Genomic DNA, 6,000 nt, shown 5'->3' on the forward strand with positions numbered 1-6,000 from the left:
ACTGAGCTTTCTGGTGAAAACCTCACTTAAATCCGTTAAATTGTTGCAAAGTTATAGCTAATTTAAAAAGTTTAAATTTCCCGCCAAATGTATGGAATTAACCATATATGGTCAAACTTTAGGGGTATTTAAACTCCAGCTTATTAAACGAAACAGTAAGGAAACTAAGCGAACCATGCATAAAAGCAAATTTGTAGTTTTTTGAATTTGGGACATGGGGTGTCAGGTTGCATGTTACGTCATTTCATACCATGTTGACGTCATATTTACGTGTTGATGACGTCACAAGTGAAAATACCTACAGTGTCCCAAATTCAAAAAACTACAAATGTTCTCCAGTGTGTTATCCGCTATTTTTCTTTTAACGTCCACTTATTGTCTTGAACTGGAAACCCCCCTAAAGTTTCACCATATAAGGTAATAAAACAATTAAATTCTTTAAATTCCTTCTTTTATTGTCAGTCACAAAATAGCTTGTAACTTTGTCCCGTTTTAATGGATTTTAACGGGCTTTTCATTGGAAAGCTTCACTCTGATCACAGAATACCTCTATGTGGTTTTTCTGGCGATTTTCTTAATTCTAAATTTTGGCACCAAATTTGGAAACTATTTGTGACGTAACAATGTCCATCAAGACTGTCAAACTGCCATTAAGAAATGTAGAATCTCTCAAGCAACAATCCTGCCAAGTTTCATGCCATTTGGAAAATTCTTCACGTCTCTGTGACCTATGTGGGAGGAAAAACACCTATTTCTGACCATCGTGAATGGTCTTTCAAGATGGCGGCTTGAAGGTGTCTTTTCATGGACTGTAATAATCCGCTAGAATAAATTGTCGTTTTTTAAGGGAAATTGTGTACAATTTGAATCACTACTGGTTTAAGTGAAGTTTTAAGCTCTCCTTGGCGATAAATGTGTTATCGAAAGCCACATTTTCGCTTCATATTTTGTGCCGATTATGAATGACTATTCTGAATTTGTTTTCTTACTGGTTAGTTAAAGGTTTCTGAAGCCGAGATGTTTTCTACACACCAGGATGGATATCAACTGGCATCGTTGTCATATTTGTCAAGAATCAACAGAAGAAGATCTGAGAAGCCCATTGGTTTAACCGTACAAGCATTTATAGAACGCTCCTTGCAAATGTACTAGAATTCAGGAAAGAGGACTGTTTTCCTGTTGCAATTAAGTTTGATATTGAAATCACTACAGTAGTAAAAATGGAAAGAAGCAATCCTGTCACCTCAAGTTTAGTAAGTCCAAGTTAGAAAAAGCAAGAGAAAGGAAAAGCAAGAATGTTGAAGCAGACCAGAAACAGAAAGACAGGAGGTTGTAGATTGTGGTACCAAACGAGCTCGGAAGGTTGACACCAGTGAGACCGCAAAGTGTGTGACATGAAACGAAGATGATGGCAACCACCTATACAGTTTCTCTACATTGAAAGCCGACAGAAACCTAAGACGTATTGCCAACGATTTACTGGACTATGGCCCTCCAAGAATATTTGGCGGTGGTGTGATTGCCATAGATTCAAAATATAATACGCGCTGTTTAACTGACTTGCGAAATAAGAATACATGTCTGAGGAACGCAAGAAGAAAAGAGAAGCACCTTGGAAGGCCGAGGAAGACGAGGAATTAAGTAAATCTAGAGCATTTATTGAACTCACTGAGTACATAGCAAATGCAGTGGAGAATGATACACATTTCTTTCTACTGGCCGAACTTCATAAGCTGTATTCGTTACATACAAAGGCACACACTTTGCAGCGCCACTAGTGTTAGTCTTCAAAGCTTGTTTGGTGCCACAATCTACAACTTGCTGTTTCTGGTCTGCTTCAACATGCTTGTTTCTCGTTTTTTACTTTACTTTTTCTAACTTGGACGCAAGGAGACAGGATTGATGCCACTTTACATTTTTTTACTACTGTAGTGATTTCAATATCAAACGTAATTGCAACAAGAACACGTACAGTCCTCTTTCTTGAATTCTAGTAACTTGAATTGTCAAGGAGCGTTCTATAAATAATTGTGCCGTTAAACCAGTTGGTTTCTCAGATTCTCTCTTTTCGATTCTCACCCTTGGTAAATATGATAAATATGACAACGATCCCAACTAATTTCCATCGTGGTGTGTAGAAACGAGCTGAAACTCAATCACGATAAGACTGAAATCGTGCTTATCTTGTCGATGAACCGTACTCGTCCATTCTTTAGCGACTTCATTATGGGCAATGCTGGGCTAAGAACCACCGCCAGATTATCGTTGTACCAGCTCAGGAACTTATCAAAGATAAGAAAGTGTATCACACAGGAGTCTAGCGAAATTTCTGTACATGCTTTTAGTACTTCCAAAATAGACTATTAATTGCAATTCACTACCCCCAGGTCGGACTTGTAAAGGCTTTTTGGACACATTATTCATTTGACCTTCACCGGCTTCCTGTTAGTTATCATGTTCTTTTTAAACTTCTTTAGTCAGTTTTCAAATCACTTAATAACCTTCCACCTAGCTATCTAGCAGACAGACTTAGTTATCAAAGGCGCTCCAGGAACATGTGGTCTGCATCTCAGCAGCTGTTAGAACAACCTCGAAAACTCACGGGGACAAGGCTTTTTCGGAGTGCGCCCCTAAACTGTGGAACTCACTACCATTAGCTAGATTTGCGCAAGTTACCATCTTTAGCTAGTTTAAAGAAAGGACTGAGAACATATCTTTTTACGCAATTTTTAGAGAGTAAGTCAAAACGTCTTTAATATCTGCAGATCATATAACTAAACTTATAGAATGTATATTCAGTTTTTTTTTTGACTTATTATCATCATATACAAACTTTAATGGCAAAATATTTTTAAAACATTTTAATTTTTGTTCCCTTCTCTTGTTCTTTGTGAATTGCAAATAGATTTTAATATATGTTATTTCATGCTCGAGAGATATATATTTTTCCTCTTTAACATTGTAAACCACCATGAGCTTAGGATATGAGCGCTATAGAAAGTGATTCAAATTGTACACAATTCCCCTCCAAAACGGCAATATATTCTAAAGGATACTTACAGTCCATGAAAAGACACCTTCAAGCCACCATCTTGAAATGCCATTTGGGACTGAGTACGCGTCTGAAAACATCTTCTTTGGATTTTCCATTTAGTTGACTTCTTTTTATCATTGGTTTTAATAATAAGATAATACAATTTCTTTTTCTCATTTTCATGTTTCATTAATATAGTGGCAAAAAACAAGGAATTGATATTCTTAGCACAGGGAACCCACCATAGTATATCATTATTGCTATATCATTAAGTTGACTTATTTTAGTCATCGGTTTCAATAATAATAGTATTAATACAGTTTCTTTTTCCATCTACTTGCCTCTTTATATGTGATTTTCATCAAAAAATGGCAAAAAATAAGGGATTGCAATTTTCAGCACAGGGCACCCATCATGAAAGATTGTTGAAGAACTTCAGCGAGCGGTTGCTGCAAATCCTGAAGAGGTAGCTGTGGGCACCGATCCTAATATTGACTAACATGCACTAAGCTACAACCATGCAAAGTTTGGTGCTTTTGTCCACTCTGTATAGATCTCGCTAAAATTTTGCACTAAGCCACCGGACTACAATTGCAAACCGGACGCCTGGAGTTCCCACTGCAACATCTTGAAAGGAGGGACCTGTACATGGGTTATCAAAAGAAGTTTTTATAGGAAATACCTCCCCTTCAAACCCCTCCCCACCTTAACCTTAAACCTTTGCCCACCCATAGATTTCACGGGTGTATTGTCTCACGATCTGTGCGCTACAATATGGCTGCAGAGAGGCCTCGATCGAGCCTAGAAAGGAGCCGAAAAGAGAAAGAATGTTTATTGCTGGTCATGGCATAGCAGTCGTTATTTTAAAAAAAGTAATGCAAATCAGCATTCATGGTTATGCCAGAAAAATTGACAAGGTTTAGCAGCAGAACAACTTTTAACACTTTACTTGTTAATCAGGATTTGCCCCAGTGAGGGGGGGGGGGGGGGGAGGGGGTACTCCCTTATATAAGCCATATAGGTACGTGCCGCCCCATCGGGTAGGGTTTTGTGCGGTTTTGGTCTGAAAACGGGTATACGTGTATACGCTTTCCCCATTTTGGTCTGGAATCGGGTATGGTTTTTGAGGGAACTACGGGATTGTAAGATATCTTTATCGTTTCAATTCCAAAGAGTAAGAAAGAAAGAAAAATATGCGAATTCGAAATGGATTTGAAGAATTTTTTTTTTGCGCTCTAATCTAAGTAATGATAACATAATTTCTGCCTAATGGCCAGGTCTAAAAACGGGTATGGATTTAGCGGTCTGGTGTGAAAACGGGTGGGGGAAATTAAATTTTATGGTCTGACATCGGGTCAGCATTTGGAGAACCGTGGGGCCTTCGGCTCGTGTTTTACAAGCTTTTCTCGTGTTCTCCCAACATCCCAAGTGGGTTATCACGCCGGTAAACCCATAGAAGGTGTGGTCTATTGCTTAAGTAACCGCAAATGAAAAGGCTTGTTTATAATGGAAAGTGCACATAGCTTATCCAGCTAGTTTACAGGCACTCAATTCAAATACTTAGAAACAAATAATTTTAAATATAACATAACGGAACTAAAAACCCCAACTGGAAGGAGGCAACCAGTTGGCTATTTACAAGCATGGCCGAGAATTTGAACTCGGTACGACCGAGAACAAATCCAGCAAGTGGCCACAGTGGGACTCGAACCCGGGACCGCCGGATTGCGAGTCCGACACGCGTGAAAAACGTAGTGCGCATGCGTTCAAAATTATACGCGATACCAAAACAAACTAGATTCCGGCCGCGAAATTCAAAAAAGTAAGCTCCACACACAAAAGATAAGCGTAGAATTTCACGAACACAAAGTTTATTAATTGCTTTAGTTTCTCTCTTTTGCACCACATACTTTCCTCCTTGCACCAAAGGCGAAAATCATGTTTGAAAGTCCACGCTCGCTCTCGCAGCACTTCGCCGTAGCCATTGTTGCTGTTTTGGTCATCATGTCGATGAGCTCGGTCAATGCGAACAACGAAAACGACCAATGCATGCTAAGTGGAAAAACAAGGACGGAAAAACCTTGTACTGGACGACTTTACCAGTTAGTTAGTTAAGTTAGTTTAAGTAATTTTTTGTTGTGCTTAATACTAGAACCGGCTGCAAACCATTAAACATATCAAACATTCCTAAATGTTTTTCAATTTAAATGGGGAAGATTTTGCAAATTTTAATTATTGAAAATAGAGACCTTGCGCATGCGCAGACGTTTTGCACGCGTGCCCGCTTAACGTGCCCGCGCTGACCACTCGTCCACGCTGTCGTTAACTAAACCATTTCCAGCCACCTCAATATGTAAATGTGACTAAGTTATATTTGTCCTATTTTGCTTCTTCTTTTTAAAAAGGGGCGGTCCAAGCTTGGGAGGGGGAAAGGAACGGTGTCACGATGGTCAGATTTGGGTGTTTTTCCTCCCACATGGCTCATTAGAGACACACAGATGATTATGAAGTATTCCGAATGAGACGAAACTTGGCAGGAACATAGTAAAAGAAAGTCCACATGTATTGATGGTAGTTTTATACTTTTGATTGACAGCATGACGTCATAAGTGACGTTGAAACATGACACTAAAATTTGGAATTAATTATTTGACCTAAATAACTTTATAAATAAAATCTATAAAGAAAACGGAGCTTTCTGGTGAAAACCCCACTTAAATCCGTTAAATTGTTGCAAAGTTAAAGCTAATTAAAGAAATTCAAATTTCCCACCAAATGTATGGAATTAACCATATATGGTCAAACTTTAGGGGTATTTAAACTCCAGCTTATTAAACTAAACAGCAAGGAAACTAAGCGAACCATGCATAAAAGCAAATTTGTAGTTTTTTGAATTTGGGACATGGGGTGTCAGGTTGCATGTTACGTCATTTCATAACATGTTGACGTCATATTTACGTGTTGAT

Source organism: Porites lutea, chromosome 7 (genome assembly GCF_958299795.1).
Source record: "Porites lutea chromosome 7, jaPorLute2.1, whole genome shotgun sequence".
NCBI classification, from domain to species: domain Eukaryota; kingdom Metazoa; phylum Cnidaria; class Anthozoa; order Scleractinia; family Poritidae; genus Porites; species Porites lutea.